Genomic DNA, 21,032 nt, shown 5'->3' with positions numbered 1-21,032 from the left:
AGAATTATTTTAAAATCAACATTTTTAAAATGTATCCACCATGATTGAATTATTTATTTTTGTAAGATAATAATTGAAATTGAATCGGTTTAACATAAGTTTATTGATACAACAAATATTCTGCAACCAAAGAAAGAAAGAATTTATATAGATTCATGCTAATTTAAAGGTCCATGATAATAGTGACCAGAGGGGGGGGGGGGGGGGGGGGGGGGGGTGCAGTTGTTAATGTTGAACTACAGCTGATGGTTTAGAGTAATTTTATGTTGTTTCAATCAGTTTATTTATTTGGTTTTAATTTAGAAATACAATTAGACATTAATAATAGAATATATTCTATCATTTTTTATTTTTATAATTATATTTACCATATTTATTTTAACATAACATATTTTGACATCACTAATAGAGTAATAATGTACAGGAATGTAGACATTTCAACATTTGAGGTGACAGAAAAACTAAAATAATTTAAAAACAGCTTGGATATTGTGATTTACTTATACTGTGCATTCTTTTTACTTTTAAGGAATTTGAGGTATAACCAAATAAGTACATTACAAGCCAATGCATTTGCTGGTTTGACAGCATTGGAAACACTGTAAGTGTATTGCTTATGTTTGCTTACTTTTACCAATTTGGTTTAAATATAGAAATTAAATATAAAATTATTTTACTTTGTTGGTTAAACAATGATAATGGATTAAAATGTTTACATAATTTCACAATTTGTGATCTTATAAAAATATCTTTAAAAATCACTAGTCTCATAGTTCATCCACCATGAATGAACTTTATTTTTTCTGTAATATATAATAATTCAAAATTTATCTTTGATTTTAAATATTTGCAATATAAATATCATTATAATGAATGTTACTAAATAAATAATATTTATTTATGTAATAATTTTGTCTTATGAGAATAAAAACTATTAAAATTTACCTATATATTGTATATTTTTCCATAAAATATTGATACAATACAATGCATGCATTGTAGGTTGTAGGTTCAATTGTAATAATGGACTAATGTGTACATTATGATTCCATAATTTAATTATTTACAGTAAAAAGAATTTTAAAATCAACATTTTTTATAATTTATCTACCATGATTGAATTATTTATTGTTGTAAAACAATTAAAAAATGTGAATTTAAATATATTTACCACATTTTTATTTTAACATAATATATTTTGACATAACTAAAGTACATACAATAGAGTACATGCAGTATAACTACTGTATAATGTACAGGAATGTAGACATTTCAACATTTGAGGTGACAGAAAAACTAAAATAATTTTAAAACAGCTTGGATATTGTGATTTACTCATACTGTGCATTCTTTTTACTTTTAAGGGATTTGTACAGTAACCAAATAAGTACATTACAAGCCAATGTATTTGCTGGTTTGACAGCATTGGAAACACTGTAAGTGTATTGCTTATGTTTGCTTAGTTTTACCAATTTGGTTTAATTTAGAATTAAATTACAAATTGTTTTACATTGTTGGTTAAGCAATGATAATGGATTAATATTATTATATAATTTCACAATTTGTGATCTTGTAATAAATAACTTTAAAAATCAATAGTTTGAACTTAATTTTTTTAATAATACATAATAATTTAAAATCAATATCACAATATATATATATGTAGACATTTCAACAAAATAATGTAAAAACAGATTGGATATATAGCAATTTACTTATACTTTGCAAATTGTTAAAATAATTATATTTACCACATTTATTTTAACATAACATATTTTGACATCACTAATAGAGTAATAATGTAATTTATAATTTAGTAATTAATAGTTTTTTTCTCATCCACCATGAATGAACTTTATTTTTTTAAATAATAATATTTCAAAATAAATTTTTATTTTAAATATCACAATATAAATACTAGAATTTAATTCGTCACTTTGACGAATTATAGGTGATCATTGTTATCATTTTAATGAAATTAACATTTTTTAAACATGCATGTACGTTAACATACGATCGTAAAAAGTTGATGTACGCCATCCTATGACATGATGCATAATCTTATATCGCTGAGTTGTGCCTATTATATGCCATATACAATATGTACAGTATATACTGTATATCTATACACAGTGTAGCATAGGTGAAATTACGGGACACACATCATGTTCTAATTTTTTGGTATGATGGAATTATCAAAATAAACTCAAAGATGACAATTTCGAAAGATAATAAATTGAGCAAATAAATATAAGAATTGGAAGAGAATCTGGCACGTAGAAGCGCTGTGCGCGCTCTTTGAAATTTGTATAACTTTGACGAAAAAGATGAAAAAACTACTTTTTAACTTCATCTGGCCATATGTTAACGTCACAACATCTGATACGCTTGGTTTTTATATGAATTCATATCTACATTTCATCAGCTTTCATAATAAATTATAATCGTCAAGGTAACCTTCAATTCTGAAAAGCTGTAAGATATTCAAATTTACGGCGAAGGTGAAATTACACGACCTACGTTATTCAAGTTTTTACGCGTGATGACGTCATCAAAATGACAACACTGACAACTTATGAGAAAGATAAATAATTAAGCAAGCACACACTGAAATTTGTGCGAAAATCGAGGTCAAATAGCGGAGATGCGCTCTATTGAATGTGATAACCTAAACAAAACGGAAAAAAATCCTAATTGTTAAATTCAAGTGGCCATTTGATGACGTAATACCATTTTTTACGTCTAATGTGTATATACATTTATATCTACAACTCAATGGCTTCACGAATAAGTTAAAAAACTTAGGTGTCATCGTGCATTCTGAAGAGTTATTTTCATTTTAAAAAAGACATATTTTTCACCATTTTCAGAACTTTTGTGAAATAAATGTGCGCATTTTGTCATTTTTAACGTGCTCGTATAGCGTTATTTTAAGTCGGAACTGACTCAAATTTGGTGAATGTACTAAGGATGGTGAGTAGAATGCGATTTCTACAAAAAAATCGTATTTTTACGCTTTTTAAGTATCGCGCGCGCAAAAACGTGTTTTTGCGCAGTAATTTTTTGAAACACGCAAATGGCCTAATTCATGCTCTAAATTGATCAAAACTTAATTTTGAGCCTTTTAAATTTTTAACGCGCGATTTCACGCGCATGTCTATACGTGCGCATGCGTTTTTATTTGCTAATATTTTTACCTTGACCTGAAGTTTACGTGTAGTGAATTTCATAAATATGTGATAATGAATTATGGATATATGATTGATAATGTGATTTCACAAAATCGCGTATACGTGACGTCACGGGTCAGTGATCACGCTGAAAAGCTTATTATGGCTAAGTTAAAGTATTTGAAAGACATTGTAAAATTTTTGTGATCATTGCTATTCAACTTTTTGAGATATTTGACGAACAAAAAGTGTACAGAAAGAAGAATAACTAGACATGTAACTCGTCACTTTGACGAGTTTGGTTATCCGCCGCGCAAGTGGTGCAACATTAACATTAAGGGGATAGGTTGAGGACAAAAGGAAGTGTTCACGTTGGCATTATGACCTGAACTGAAGAATATGATATGTTGTTATTGCTGAAATTTATTGTTTAAATTCATATATACTGTAGTATACACAGTATAATCTGTATCCATATCACATACAGTGTAGAATATGTGAACTTACGGGACCCGCTATTTATTGCAATTTTTAACATGTTGACGGTTTTAAAATGAAACGGGAAGGTAGCAATTCCGAAAGGAAATTATCTCAGCAACAACGTATTAGCGTGTAGAAGAAATTTGAATACGTGAAATATTGATGCGCGCTCTTTTAAATGTAATGAATTATGACGCAAAAGATGAAAATACGACCTTTTTTATTTAACTGGCCATATGATGACGTCACAACATCCGATTGGCAACATTTTTACATAATTTCGTATCTACAATCCAATAGCTTCCAGAAAAAGTTTTAATCGTGATTATCAAATTTTATTCTTACGAGCTATAACAGATTAAAATTTACTGTAAAGATGAAATTGATGCCACACGTGATTTAAATTTTTAGGCATGATGACGTCAAAAAAATTATAATATTTTTAACTTATGCGAAAGATAGTTGATTGACCTAGACAATATCAAAATCGGGGTGAAAATGAAAAACGGATAAGTGGAGATGCGCTCTATTCAATGTGATGAGCTATGACGAAAGATACAAAAATCCTAAATTTTATATTCGCGTGGCCATACGATGACGTCACAATGTCCGGTTAGCCATATTAATACCTGATCCGATATCTACAACTCATCTACTTCTAGAAAATGTCATCCACAAAAATTTGACCGTCTAGTTTAGAAATTACGACTGTTTAAAAAAAGTCATATTTTAAACGAATTTTTTAACCTTTTCATAAAAAACGCGCGCAAATTGGCCAATTCGACGTGCTCGTATGACGTATCTTTAAGTCAAAATTGTTTAAAATTTGGTAAAATTACTAGAAAAGGCTGAAAAAACATAAATCACGCGAAAAAAATACGTTTTCAATGCTACGTGTGCTCCGCACACGTAAAAATGTGCGCATGCGTGGGAATTTTTGACATGCTTAAACCGACATGAAACGCGTAGAAAGTTGATTAGAAATTAATTTTGCGCATTTTAAAATTTTAAATGCGCGTGCGCGCGTAACTTTGTGTAAAACACGCAATTTTTTTTCAACAGAAGGTTAGCGCATGATATAAATTAAACTTTTGCAAAGTTTCACTTTAAAATGTTATTTGGTTTTCGACATATGTTAAATACGAGAAAATCGTTAAATCGCGCGTACGTCACGTTGCGCGATTGTAAACATCATGAAAAGCTTCGCTTGACGACGTTACATAAATGTCAAAATGTTAACATAGTTAACAAAATGTTATGTTTGCAAGTTTTAGAGAAAAGCGTTACACAAAAATCATACAGAAAGAAAGAAGATTAAGAAAAAGATGACTAGACATGTAACTCGTCACTTTGACGAGTTTGGTTATCCGCCGCGCAAGTGGTGCAACATTAACATTAAGGGGATAGGTTGAGGACAAAAGGAAGTGTTCACGTTGGCATTATGACCTGAACTGAAGAATATGATCTGTTGTTATTGCTGAATTTTATTATTTAAATTCATATATAGTATACACAGTATAATCTGTATCCATATCACATACAGTGACATACATAGAATAGGTGAAATTACGGGACCCGCCATTTATTGCAATTTTTAACATGTTGACGGTTTTAAAATTAAACGCGAAGGTAGCAATTCCGAAAGGAAATTATCTCAGCAACAACGTATTAGCGTGTAGAAGAAATTTGAATACGTGAAATATTGATGCGCGCTCGTTTAAATGTAATGAATTATGACGCAAAAGATGAAAATACGACCTTTTTTATTTAACTGGCCATATGATGACGTCACAACATCCGATTGGCAACATTTTTACATAATTTCGTATCTACAATCCAATAGCTTCCAGAAAAAGTTTTAATCGTGATTATCACACTTTATTCTTACGAGCTGTAACAGATTAAAATTTACTGTAAAGATGAAATTGATGCCATACGTGATTTAAATTTTTAGGCATGATGACGTCAAAAAAATTAAAATATTTTTAACTCATGCAAAAGATAGTTGATTGACCTAGACAATATCAAAATCGGGGTGAAAATGGAAAACGGATAAGTGGAGATGCGCTCTATTCAATGTGATGAGCTATGACGAAAGATACAAAAATCCTAAATTTTATATTCGCGTGGCCATACGATGACGTCACAATGTCCGGTTAGCCATATTAATACCTGATCCGATATCTAAAACTCATCTACTTCCAGAATATGTCATCCACAAAAATTTGACCGTCTAGTTTAGAAATTACGACTGTTTAAAAAAAGGCATATTTTAAACGAATTTTTTAACCTTTTCATAAAAAACGCGCGCAAATTGTCCAATTTGACGTGCTCGTATGACGTATCTTTAAGTCGAAATTGTTTAAAATTTGGTAAAATTACTAGAAAAGGCTGGAAAAACATAAATCACGCGAAAAAAATACGTTTTCAATGCTACGTGCGCACCGCACACGTAGAAATGTGCGCACGCGTGGGAATTTTTGACATGCTTAAAACGACATGAAACGCGTAGAAAGTTGATTATAAATTAATTTTGCGCATTTTGAAATTTTAAATGCGCGTGCGCGCGTAACTTTGTGTAAAACACGCAATTTTTTTTCAACAGAAAGTTAGCGCATGATATAAATTAAACTTTTGCAAAGTTTCACTTTAAAATGTTATTTGGTTTTCGACATATGTTAAATACGAGAAAATCGTTAAATCGCGCGTACGTCACGTTGCGCAATTGTAAACATCATGAAAAGCTTCGCTTGACGACGTTACATAAATGTCAAAATGTTAACATGGTTAACAAAATGTTATGTTTGCAAGTTTTAGAGAAAAGCGTTACACAAAAATCATACAGAAAGAAAGAAGATTAAGAAAAAGATGATGATGATTTCGTACAATCACAAGAGGTTATCCTGCAACTTCGTTGCGGATAACCAATGATGATGATGATTTCGTACAATCACAAGAGGTTATCCTGCAACTTCGTTGCGGATAACCAAAAATAAAAAGATGACTAGACATGTAACTCGTCACTTTGACGAGTTTGGTTATCCGCCGCGCAAGTGGTGCAACATTAACATTAAGGGGATAGGTTGAGGACAAAAGGAAGTGTTCACGTTGGCATTATGACCTGAACTGAAGAATATGATATGTTGTTATTGCTGAATTTTATTATTTAAATTCATATATAGTATACACAGTATAATCTGTATCCATATCACACATACAGTGTAGAATAGGTGAAATTACGGGACCCGCTATTTATTGCAATTTATAACATGTTGACGGTTTTAAAATGAAACGCGAAGGTAGCAATTCCGAAAGGAAATTATCTCAGCAACAACGTATTAGCGTGTAGAAGAAATTTGAATACGTGAAATATTGATGCGCACTCTTTTAAATGTAATGAATTATGACGCAAAAGATGAAAATACGACCTTTTTTGTTTAACTAGCCATATGATGACGTCACAACATCCGATTGGCAACATTTTTACATAATTTCGTATCTACAATCCAATAGCTTCCAGAAAAAGTTTTAATCGTGATTATCACATTTTATTCTTACGAGCTATAACAGATTAAAATTTACTGTAAAGATGAAATTAATGCCACACGTGATTTAAATTTTTAGGCATGATGACGTCAAAAAAATTAAAATATTTTTAACTCATGCGAAAGATACTTGATTGACCTAGACAATATCAAAATCGGGGTGAAAATGGAAAACGGATAAGTGGAGATGCGCTCTATTCAATCTGATGAGCTATGACGAAAGATACAAAAATCCTAAATTTTATATTCGTGTGGCCATACGATAACGTCACAATGTCCAGTTAGCCATATTACTACCTGATTCGATATCTACAACTCATCTACTTCCAGAATATGCCATCCACAAAAAGTTGACCGTCTAGTTTAGAAATTACGACTGTTTAAAAAAAGGCATATTTTAAACGAATTTTTTAACCTTTTCATAAAAAACGCGCGCCAATTGTCCAATTCGACGTGCTCGTATGACGTATCTTTAAGTCGAAATTGTTTAAAATTTGGTAAAATTACTTGAAAAAGCTGGAACAACATAAATCACGCGAAAAAAATACGTTTTCAATGCTACGTGCGCACCGCACACGTAAAAATGTGCGCACGCGTGGGAATTTTTGACATGCTTAAAACGACATGAAACGCGTAGAAAGTTGATTATAAATTAATTTTGCGCATTTTGAAATTTTATATGCGCGTGCGCGCGTAACTTTGTGTAAAACACGCAATTTTTTTTCAACAGAAAGTTAGCGCATGATATAAATTAAACTTTTGCAAAGTTTCAAGTTGAAATGTTATTTGGTTGTCGAGCTATGTTAAATACGACAAAATCGTTAAATCGCGCGTAGGTCACGTTGCGCAATTGTAAATATCATGAAAAGCTTCGCTGCACATCTTCATGTGCATGACGATATGTTGAGAAAGTTACAAAATGTTATGTTTGCAAGTTTTCGAGAAAAGCGTTCCACAAAAATCATACAGAAAGAAAGAAGAGAAACTAGACATGTAACTCGTCAATTTGACGAGTTTGGTTATCCGCCGCGCAAGTGGTGCAACATAAACATTAAGAGGATAGGTTGAGGACAAAAGGAAGTGTTCACGTTGGCATTATGACCTGAACTGAAGAATATGATATGTTGTTAATGCTGAATTTTATTATTTAAATTCATATATAGTATACACAGTATCTGTATCCATATCACATACAGTGTAGAATAGGTGAAATTACGGGACCCGCTATTTATTGCAATTTTTAACATGTTGACGGTTTTAAAATGAAACGCGAAGGTAGCAATTCCGAAAGGAAATTATCTCAGCAACAACGTATTAGCGTGTAGAAGAAATTTGAATACGTGAAATATTGATGCGCACTCTTTTAAATGTAATGAATTATGACGCAAAAGATGAAAATACGACCTTTTTTGTTTAACTAGCCATATGATGACGTCACAACATCCGATTGGCAACATTTTTACATAATTTCGTATCTACAATCCAATAGCTTCCAGAAAAAGTTTTAATCGTGATTATCACATTTTATTCTTACGAGCTATAACAGATTAAAATTTACTGTAAAGATGAAATTAATGCCACACGTGATTTAAATTTTTAGGCATGATGACGTCAAAAAAATTAAAATATTTTTAACTCATGCGAAAGATACTTGATTGACCTAGACAATATCAAAATCGGGGTGAAAATGGAAAACGGATAAGTGGAGATGCGCTCTATTCAATGTGATGAGCTATGACGAAAGATACAAAAATCCTAAATTTTATATTCGTGTGGCCATACAATGACGTCACAATGTCCAGTTAGCCATATTACTACCTGATTCGATATCTACAACTCATCTACTTCCAGAATATGCCATCCACAAAAAGTTGACCGTCTAGTTTAGAAATTACGACTGTTTAAAAAAAGGCATATTTTAAACGAATTTTTTAACCTTTTCATAAAAAACGCGCGCCAATTGTCCAATTCGACGTGCTCGTATGACGTATCTTTAAGTCGAAATTGTTTAAAATTTGGTAAAATTACTTGAAAAAGCTGGAACAACATAAATCACGCGAAAAAAATACGTTTTCAATGCTACGTGCGCACCGCACACGTAAAAATGTGCGCACGCGTGGGAATTTTTGACATGCTTAAAACGACATGAAACGCGTAGAAAGTTGATTATAAATTAATTTTGCGCATTTTGAAATTTTATATGCGCGTGCGCGCGTAACTTTGTGTAAAACACGCAATTTTTTTTCAACAGAAAGTTAGCGCATGATATAAATTAAACTTTTGCAAAGTTTCAAGTTGAAATGTTATTTGGTTGTCGAGCTATGTTAAATACGACAAAATCGTTAAATCGCGCGTAGGTCACGTTGCGCAATTGTAAATATCATGAAAAGCTTCGCTGCACATCTTCATGTGCATGACGATATGTTGAGAAAGTTACAAAATGTTATGTTTGCAAGTTTTCGAGAAAAGCGTTCCACAAAAATCATACAGAAAGAAAGAAGAGAAACTAGACATGTAACTCGTCACTTTGACGAGTTAGTTATCCGCACGACAAACGCCACGTGCACGTCATACGTTGGTATATGGCACACAGAAAAAGATTATGGCATTATGACATGAACTGAAGAATATGATATGTTGTTGGTGCTGAATTCTGTCAATTTTCTGTCATATAGTATACACAGTATAATCTGTATACATATTACATACAGTGTAGAATAGGTGAAATTACGGGACCCGCTATTTATTGAAATTTTTAACATGTTGACGGTTTCAAAATGAAACGCAAATGTAGCAATTTCGGAAGGAAATTATCTCAGCAACAACATATTAACGTGTAGAAGAAATTTGAATACGTGAAATATTGATGCGCGCTTTTTTAAATGTAATGCATTATGACGTAAAAGATGAAAATACGACTTTTTTTATTTAACTGGCCATATGATGACGTCACAACAACCGATTGGCAACATTTTCACATGATTTCGTATCTACAATCCAATAGCTTCCAGAAAACGTTTTAATCGTAATTATCACATTTTACTCTTACGAGCTATAACAGATTAAAATTTACTGTAAAGATGAAATTAATGCCACACGTAATTAAAAGTTTTAGGCATGATGACGTCATAAAAAATAAAAATTTTTTAACTCGTGCGAAAGATAGTTGATTGTCCTAGACAATATCAAAATCGAAGTGAAAATGGAAAACGGATAACTGGAGATGCGCTCTATTAAATGTGATGAGCTATGACGAAAGATACAAAAATCCTAAATTTTATATTCGCGTGGCCATACGATGACGTCACAATGTCCGGTTAGCCATATTAATACATGATTCGATATCTACAACTCATCTACTTCCAGAATATGCCATCCACAAAAAGTTGACCGTTTAGTTTAGAAATTACGACTGTTTAAAAAAAGGCATAATTTTGACAAATTTTTGTACTTTTTCATCAAAAACGTGCGCAAATTGTCCAATTCGACGTGCTTGTATGACGTAACTTTAAGTCGAAAGTGTTTAAAAGTTGGTAAAAGTACTATAAAAGGCTGGAAAAACATAAATCACTCGAAAAAAATATGTTTTTAATGCTACGTGCGCACCGCACACGCAAAAATGTGCGCACGCGTGGGAATTTTTTACATGCTTAAAATGACATGAAACGCGTAGAAAGTTGATTAGAAATTAATTTTGCGCATTTTGAAATTTTAAATGCGCGTGCACGCGTAACTTTTTGTAAAACATGCCATTTTTAGTGTACTAACAATTTGCCCTTGATATGACTTAAATTTTCATAAAGGGTAAAAAAAAAATTACTCTTGGTTTTAAAGCTATGATCAATCATTAAAAATCATAAAATCGCGCGCAAGTCACGTTGCGCAACTCTGACGTCATTCAAAATAGGAGATGCACAACTTCACGTAAATGCCCACATGTTGTCAAAGTTATAAAATGTTATGTTTACACATTTTAGAGAAACGTGATTCACAAAAAAATGGGAAAGAAATAAGAAGAATACAGAAAAAAAAAAAAAATATTGATCCACTACAATCACAAGGAGTTATCCGCTACTAAGCGGATAACTAATAAAAAGTTGATGTTGATGATGATTTCGTACAATCACAAGAGGTTATCCTGCAACTTCGTTGCGGATAACCAATAAAAAGATGTTGATGATGATTTCGTACAATCACAAGAGGTTATCCTGCAACTTCGTTGCGGATAACCAATGATTTCGTACAATCACAAGAGGTTATCCTGCAACTTCGTTGCGGATAACCAATAAAAAGTTGATGATGATGATGATGATGATGATGATGATTTCGTACAATCACAAGAGGTTATCCTGCAACTTCGTTGCGGATAACCAACTAGACATGTAACTCGTCACTTTGACGAGTTTGGTTATCCGCCGCGCAAGTGGTGCAACATTAACATTAAGGGGATAGGTTGAGGACAAAAGGAAGTGTTCACGTTGGCATTATGATCTGAACTGAAGAATATGATATGTTGTTATTGCTGAATTTTATTATTTAAATTCATATAATAGTATACACAGTATATTCTGTATCCATATCACATACAGTGACATACAGTGTAGAATAGGTGAAATTACGGGACCTGCTATTTATTGCAATTTTTAACATGTTGACGGTTTTAAAATAAAACGCGAAGGTAGCAATTCCGAAAGGAAATTATCTCAGCAACAACGTATTAGCGTGTAGAAGAAATTTGAATACGTGAAATATTGATGCGCGCTCTTTTAAATGTAATGAATTATGACGCAAAAGATGAAAATACGACCTTTTTCATTTAACTGGCCATATGATGACGTCACAACATCCGATTGGCAACATTTTTACATAATTTCGTATCTACAATCCAATAGCTTCCAGAAAAAGTTTTAATCGTGATTATCACATTTTATTCTTACGAGCTATAACAGATTAAAATTTACTGTAAAGATGAAATTGATGCCACACGTGATTTAAATTTTTAGGCATGATGACGTCAAAAAAATTAAAATATTTTTAACTCATGCGAAAGATAGTTGATTGACCTAGACAATATCAAAATCAGGGTGAAAATAGAAAACGAATAGGTGGAGATGCGCTCTATTCAATGTGATGAGTTATGACGAAAGATACAAAAATCCTAAATTTTATATTCGCGTGGCCATACGATGACGTCACAATGTCCGGTTAGCCATATTAATACCTGATCCGATATCTACAACTCATCTACTTCCAGAATATGTCATCCACAAAAAGTTGACCGTCTAGTTTAGAAATTACGACTGTTTAAAAAAAGGCATATTTTAAACGAATTTTTTAACCTTTTCATAAAAAACGCGCGCAAATTGCCCAATTCGACGTGCTCGTATGACGTATCTTTAAGTCGAAATTGTTTAAAATTTGGTAAAATTGCTAGAAAAGGCTGGAAAAACATAAATCACGCGAAAAAAATACGTTTTCAATGCTACGTGCGCACCGCACACGTAAAAATGTGCGCACGCGTGGGAATTTTTGACATGCTTAAAACGACATAAAACGCGTAGAAAGTTGATTATAAATTAATTTTGCGCATTTTGAAATTTTAAATACGCGTGCGCGCGTAACTTTGTGTAAAACACGCAATTTTTTTTCAACAGAAAGTTAGCGCATGATATAAATTAAACTTTTGCAAAGTTTCACTTTAAAATGTTATTTGGTTTTCGACATATGTTAGATACGAGAAAATCGTTAAATCGCGCGTACGTCACGTTGCGCAATTGTAAACATCATGAAAAGCTTCGCTTGACGACGTTACATAAATGTCAAAATGTTAACATAGTTACCGAAATGTTATGTTTGCGAGTTTTAGAGAAAAGCGTTACACAAAAATCATACAGAAAGAAAGAAGAAGAATAACTAGACATGAAACTCGTCACTTTGACGAGTTAGTTATCCGCACGACAAACGCCACGTGCACGTCATACATTGGACACAGAAAAAGATTATGGCATATTGACATGAACTGAAGAGTATAATATGTTGTTAGTGCTAAATGCTGTATATTTTGTGTCATATACTATTTACAGTATACATAGTATAATCTGTATACATATTAATACAGTGTAGGATAGGCGAAATTACGGGTCCCGTCATTTATTCCAATTTTTAACATGGTGACGGTATGAAAATGAAACACTGATATAGGAATTTCGGAAGGAAATTATCTCAGCAACAACATATTAACGTGTAGAAGAAATTTTAATACGTAAAATATTAATGCGCGCTCTTTTAAATGTAATGAACTATGACGCAAAATATGAAAATACGACTTTTTTTATTTAACTGGCCATATGATGACGTCACAACATCCGATTTGCCAAATTTTTACATGATTTTGTATCTACAATCCAATAGCTTCCAGAAAACGTTTTAATCGTGATTATCACATTTTATTCTTACGAGCTATAACAGATTAAAATGTTCTGTAAAGATGAAATTAATGCCACATGTAATTTAAATTTTTAGGCATGATGACGTCATAATCATTAAAATATTTTTAACTCATGCGAAAGATAGTTGATTGACCTAGACAATATCAAAATCGGGGTGAAAATGGAAAATGGATAAGTGGAGATGCGCTCTATTAAATGTGATGAGCTATGACGAAAGATACAAAAATCCTCAATTTTATATTCGCGTGGCCATACGATGACGTTAAAATGTCCGGTTAGCCATATTAATACATGATCCGATATCTACAACTCATCAACTTCCGGAATATGTCATCCACAAAAAGTTGACCGTGTAGTTTAGAAATTACGACTGTTTAAAAAAAGGCATAATTTTGACAAATTTTTGTACTTTTTCATCAAAAACGAGCGCAAATTGTCCAATTCGACGTGCTCGTATGACGTAACTTTTAAGTCGAAAGTGATTAAAAGTTGGTAAAATTACTATAAAAGACTGGAAAAACATAAATCACTCGAAAAAAACATGTTTTTAATGCTACGTGCGCACCGCACACGTAAAAATGTGCGCACGCGTGGGAATTTTTTACATGCTTAAAATGACATGAAACGCGTAGAAAGTTGATTAGAAATTAATTTTGCGCATTTTGAAATTTTAAATGCGCGTGCACGCGTAACTTTTTGTAAAACATGCCATTTTTAGTGCACTAACAGTTTGCCCTTGATATGACTTAAATTTTCATAAAGGGTAAACAAAAAATTACTCTTGGTTTTTAAGCTATGATCAATCATTGAAATTCATAAAATCGCGCGCAAGTCACGTTGCGCAACTCTGACGTCATTCAAAATAGGAGATGCACAACTTCACGTAAATGCCCACATGTTGTCAAAGTTATAAAATGTTACGTTTACACATTTTAGAGAAACGTGACTCACAAAAAAATGGGAAAGAAATAAGAATAATACAGAAAAAAAAAAAAAATATTGATCCACTACAATCACAAGGAGTTATCCGCTACTAAGCGGATAACTAACTAGACATGTAACTCGTCACTTTGACGAGTTTGGTTATCCGCCGCGCAAGTGGTGCAACATTAACATTAAGGGGATAGGTTGAGGACAAAAGGAAGTGTTCACGTTGGCATTATGACCTGAACTGAAGAATATGATATGTTGTTATTGCTGAAATTTATTGTTTAAATTCATATATACTGTAGTATACACAGTATAATCTGTATCCATATCACATACAGTGTAGAATAGGTGAAATTACGGGACCCGCTATTTATTGCAATTTTTAACATGTTGACGGTTTTAAAATGAAACGCGAAGCTAGCAATTCCGAAAGGAAATTATCTCAGCAACAACGTATTAGCATGTAGAAGAAATTTGAATACGTGAAATATTGATGCGCGCTCGTTTAAATGTAATGAATTATGACGCAAAAGATGAAAATACGACCTTTTTTATTTAACTGGCCATATGATGACGTCACAACATCCGATTGGCAACATTTTTACATAATTTCGTATCTACAGTCCAATAGCTTCCAGAAAAAGTTTTAATCGTGATTATCACATTTTATTCTTACGAGCTATAACAGATTAAAATTTACTGTAAAGATGAAATTAATGCCACACGTGATTTAAATTTTTAAGCACGATGACGTAAAAAAAATTAAAATATTTTTAACTCATGCGAAAGATAGTTGATTGACCTAGACAATATCAAAATCGGGGTAAAAATGGAAAACGGATAAGTGGAGATGCGCTCTATTCAATGTGATGAGCTATGACGAAAGATACAAAATCCTAAATTTTATATTTGCGTGCCCATACGATGACATCACAATGTCCGGTTAGCCATATTAATACCTGATCCAATATCTACAACTCATCTACTTCCAGAAAATGCCATCCACAAAAAGTTGACCGTTTAGTTTAGAAATTACGACTGTTTTAAAAAAGGCATATTTTAAACGAATTTTTTAACGTTTTCATAAAAAACGCGCGCAAATTGTCCAATTCGACGTGCTCGTATGACGTATCTTTAAGTCAAAATTGTTTAAAATTTGGTAAAATTACTAGAAAAGGCTGGAAAAACATAAATCACGCGAAAAAAATACGTTTTCAATGCTACGTGCGCTCCGCACACGTAAAAATGTGCGCATGCGTGGGAATTTTTGACATGCTTAAACCGACATGAAACGCGTAGAAAGTTGATTAGAAATTAATTTTGCGCATTTTGAAATTTTAAATGCGCGTGCGCGCGTAACTTTGTGTAAAACACGCAATTTTTTTTCAACAGAAGGTTAGCGCATGATATAAATTAAACTTTTGCAAAGTTTCACTTTAAAATGTTATTTGGTTTTCGACATATGTTAAATACGAGAAAATCGTTAAATCGCGCGTACGTCACGTTGCGCGATTGTAAACATCATGAAAAGCTTCGCTTGACGACGTTACATAAATGTCAAAATGTTAACATAGTTAACAAAATGTTATGTTTGCAAGTTTTAGAGAAAAGCGTTACACAAAAATCATACAGAAAGAAAGAAGATTAAGACTAGACATGTAACTCGTCACTTTGACGAGTTAGTTATCCGCACGACAAAGGTCACGTAGACGTCATACGTTAGAATATTGCACACAGAAAAAGATTGTGGCAATATGACCTGATCTGAAGAATATGATATGTTGTTATTGCTGAATTCTGTTATTTTGTGTCATATTATATATACAATGTAATCTGTATACATATTACATACTGTGTAGAATAGGTGAAATGACTGGACACGCCATTTAATCCAATTTTTAACATAGCGACGGTATCAAAATGAAATACTAAGATAGCAATTTCGGAAGGAAATTATCTCGGCAACAAAATATTAATGTGTAGAAGAAATTTAAATACGTAAAATATTGATGCGCGCTCTTTTAAATGTGATGAATTATGACGCAAAAGATGAAAATACGACTTTTTTTATTTAACTGGTCATATGATGACGTCACAACATCCGATTGGCAAAATGTTTACATAAATTCGTATCTACAATCCAATAGCTTCCAGAAAACGTTTTAATAATGATTATCACGTTTTATTCTGACGAGCTATAACAGATTGAAATTTACTGTAAAGACGAAAATAAGTGACCCACGTTATTTACATTTTTAGACATGATGACGTCATAAAAATTAAAATATTTTTAACTCATACGAAAGATAGTTGATTGACCTAGATAATATAAAAATCGGGGTAAAAATGGAAAACAGATAATTGGAGATGCGCTCTATTAAATGTCATGCGCTATGATGAAAGATACAAAAATCCTATATTTTATATTCGCGTGGCCATACGATGACGTCACAATGTCCGGTTAGCCATATTATTACATGATCCGATATCTACACCTCATCAACTTCAAGAATATGTCATCCACAAAAAGTTGACCGTCCAGTTTAGAAATTACGACTGTTTAAAAAAAGGCATAATTTTGACAAATTTTAACGAATTTTTTACCTTTTTCATCAAAAACCCACGTAAATTATCCAATTCGACGTGCCCGTATGACGTAATTTTAAGTCTAAATCGTTTAAAAGTTGGTAAAATTACTACAAAAGGCTGGAAAAACATAAATCACGTGAAAAAATTTGTTTTCAACGCTACGTGCGCACGGCGCGCGTAAAAAAATGCGCACGCGTGGGAATTTTTTACCTGGTCAAAATGACATGAAACGCGTAGAAAGTTGATTAGAAATTGAATTTTCGCGTTTTGAAATTTTAAACGCGCGTGCGCGCGTAACTTTGTGTAGAACATGCCATTTTTTTTACAAAGTCAGTTACCGCAAGATATAACTAAAACTTTTGTTAAGTTTCAATTTAAATTGTTATATGGTTTTCGATGTATGTTAAATACGCGAAATTCGTTAAAACGCGCGTAAGTCATGTTGTGCAATTCTGACGTCATTCAAAAATAGAAAAGCACAACTTCAGGTGAATACCCATATGTTGACAAAGTTATGAAATGTTAACTTTACACGTTTTTGAGATATGCTCTGCACAAAAATGACAGAAAGAAAGAATAATACAGAAAAAAAAAAAAGATGATGAAACAGGACAGTTACAAGGAGTTATCCGCTGAGTGCGGATAACTAAAAAAGACTAGACATGTAACTCGTCACTTTGACGAGTTTGGTTATCCGCCGCGCAAGTGGTGCAACATTAACATTAAGGGGATAGGTTGAGGACAAAAGGAAGTGTTCATGTTGGCATTATGACCTGAACTGAAGAATATGATATGTTGCTGAATTTTATTATTTAAATTCATATATAGTATACACAGTATAATCTGTATCCATATCACATACAGTGACATACATAGAATAGGTGAAATTACGGGACCCGCTATTTATTGCAATTTTTAACATGTTGACGGTTTTAAAATGAAACGCGAAGGTAGCAATTCCGAAAGGAAATTATCTCAGCAACAACGTATTAGCGTGTAGAAGAAATTTGAATACGGGAAATATTGATGCGCGCTCGTTTAAATGTAATGAATTATGACGCAAAAGATGAAAATACGACCTTTTTTATATAACTGGCCATATGATGACGTCACAACATCCGATTGGCAACATTTTTACATAATTTCGTATCTAAAATTCAATAGCTTCCAGAAAAAGTTTTAATCGTGATTATCACATTTTATTCTTACGAGCTATAACAGATTAAAATTTACTGTAAAGATGAAATTAATGCCACACGTGATTTAAATTTTTAAGCACGATGACGTAAAAAAAATTAAAATATTTTTAACTCATGCGAAAGATAGTTGATTGACCTAGACAATATCAAAATCGGGGTGAAAATGGAAAACGGATAAGTGGAGATACGCTCTATTCAATGTGATGAGCTATGACGAAAGATACAAAAATCCTAAATTTTATATTTGCGTGGCCATACGATGACGTCACAATGTCCGGTTAGCCATATCAATACCTGATCCGATATCTACCACTCATCTACTTCCAGAATATGTCATCCACAAAAAATTGACCGTCTAGTTTAGAAATTACGACTGTTTAAAAAAAGGCATATTTTAAACGAATTTTTTAACCTTTTCATAAAAAACGCGCGCAAATTGTCCAATTCGACGTACTCGTATGACGTATCTTTAAGTTGAAATTGTTTAAAATTTGGTAAAATTACTAGAAAAGGCTGGAAAAACATAAATCACGCGAAAAAAATACGTTTTCAATGCTACGTGCGTACCGCACACGTAAAAATGTGCGCACGCGTGGGAATTTTTGACATGCTTAAAACGACCAGAAACGCGTAGAAAGTTGATTATAAATTAATTTTGCGCATTTTGAAATTTTAAATGCGCGTGCGCGCGTAACTTTGTGTAAAACACGCAATTTTTTTTCAACATAAAGTTAGCGCATGATATAAATTAAACTTTTGCGAAGTTTCAAGTTGAAATGTTATTTGGTTTTCAACATATGTTAAATACGAGAAAATCGTTAAATCGCGCGTACGTCACGTTGCGCAATTGCAAACATCATGAAAAGCTTCGCTTGACGACGTTACGTAAATGTCAATATGTTAAGATAGTTACCGAAATGTTATGTTTGCGAGTTTTAGAGAAAAGCGTTACACAAAAATCATACAGAAAGAAAGAAGAAAAATAAAAAGATGACTAGACATGTAACTCGTCACTTTGACGAGTTTGGTTATCCGCCGCGCAAGTGGTGAAACATTAACATTAAGGGGATAGGTTGAGGACAAAAGGAAGTGTTCACGTTGGCATTATGACCTGAACTGAAGAATATGATATGTTGTTATTACTGAATTTTATTATTTAAATCCATATATAGTATACACAGTATAATCTGTATCCATATCACATACAGTGTAGAATAGGTGAAATTACGGGACCCGCTATTTATTGCAATTTTTAACATGTTGACGGTTTTAAAATGAAACGCGAAGGTAGCAATTCCGAAAGCAAATTATCTCAGCAACAACGTATTAACGTGTAGAAGAAATTTGAATACGTGAAATATTGATGCGCGCTCTTTTAAATGTAATGAATTATGACGCAAAAGATGAAAATACGACCTTTTTTATTTAACTGGCCATATGATGACGTCACAACATCCGATTGGCAACATTTTTACATAATTTCGTATCTACAATCCAATAGCTTCCAGAAAAAGTTTTAATCTTGATTATCACATTTTATTCTTACGAGCTATAACAGATTAAAATTTACTGTAAAGATGAAATTACTGCCACAGGTGATTTTAATTTTTAGGCATGATGACGTCAAAAAAATTTAAATATTTTTAACTCATGCGAAAGATAGTTGATTGACCTAGACAATGTCAAAATCGGGGTGAAAATGGAAAACGGATAAGTGGAGATGCGCTCTATTCAATGTGATGAGCTATGACGAAAGATACAAAAATCCTAAATTTTATATTCGCGTGGCCATACGATGACGTCAAAATGTCCGGTTAGCCATATTAATACCTGATCCGATATCTACAACTCATCTACTTCCAGAATATGTCATCCACAAAAATTTGACCGTCTAGTTTAGAAATTACGACTGTTTAAAAAAAGGCATATTTTAAACGAATTTTTTAACCTTTTCATAAAAAACGCGCGCAAATTGTCCAATTCGACGTGCTCGTATGACGTATCTTTAAGTCGAAGTTGTTTAAAATTTGGTAAATTTACTAGAAAAGGCTGGAAAAACATAAATCACGCGAAAAAAATACGTTTTCAATGCTACGTGCGCACCGCACACGTAGAAATGTGCGCACGCGTGGGAATTTTTGACATGCTTAAAACGACATGAAACGCGTAGAAAAATGATTATAAATTAATTTTGCGCATTTTGAAATTTTAAATGCGCGTGCGCGCGTAACTTTGTGTAAAACACGCAATTTTTTTTCAACAGAAAGTTAGCGCATGATATAAATTAAACTTTTGCAAATTTTCAAGTTGAAATGTTATATGGTTGTCGAGCTATGTTAAATACGACAAAATCGTTAAATCGCGCGTAAGTCACGTTGCGCAATTGTAAACGTCATGAAAAGCTTCGCTTGACGACGTTACGTAAATGTCAATATGTTAAGATAGTTACCGAAATGTTATGTTTGCGAGTTTTAGAGAAAAGCGTTACACAAAAATCATACAGAAAGAAAGAAGAAGAACTAGAACTAGACATGTAACTCGTCACTTTGACGAGTTTGGTTATCCGCCGCGCAAGTGGTGCAACATTAACATTAAGGGGATAGGTTGAGGACAAAAGGAAGTGTTCACGTTGGCATTATGATCTGAACTGAAGAATATGATATGTTGTTA

The 21,032-nt window shown here is 32.6% G+C and overlaps 1 long non-coding RNA gene across 1 annotated transcript in view; it reads left to right on the top strand.

Moving 5' to 3' along the window:
- The first annotated feature begins 542 nt into the window (after window positions 1-542).
- The window catches only part of LOC140048593 (uncharacterized), a 29,137-nt gene continuing 8,647 nt past the window's right edge, over window positions 543-21,032 (top strand). Inside the window, exons 1-2 of the long non-coding RNA XR_011845096.1 lie at window positions 543-601; window positions 1,365-1,436. This is a non-coding gene — a long non-coding RNA (uncharacterized lncRNA). The remainder of the gene's footprint in view (window positions 602-1,364; window positions 1,437-21,032) is intronic.

Source organism: Antedon mediterranea, chromosome 5, assembly GCF_964355755.1.
Source record: "Antedon mediterranea chromosome 5, ecAntMedi1.1, whole genome shotgun sequence".
Taxonomy (NCBI): domain Eukaryota; kingdom Metazoa; phylum Echinodermata; class Crinoidea; order Comatulida; family Antedonidae; genus Antedon; species Antedon mediterranea.
This window is presented reverse-complemented; position numbering and strand designations above follow the sequence as displayed.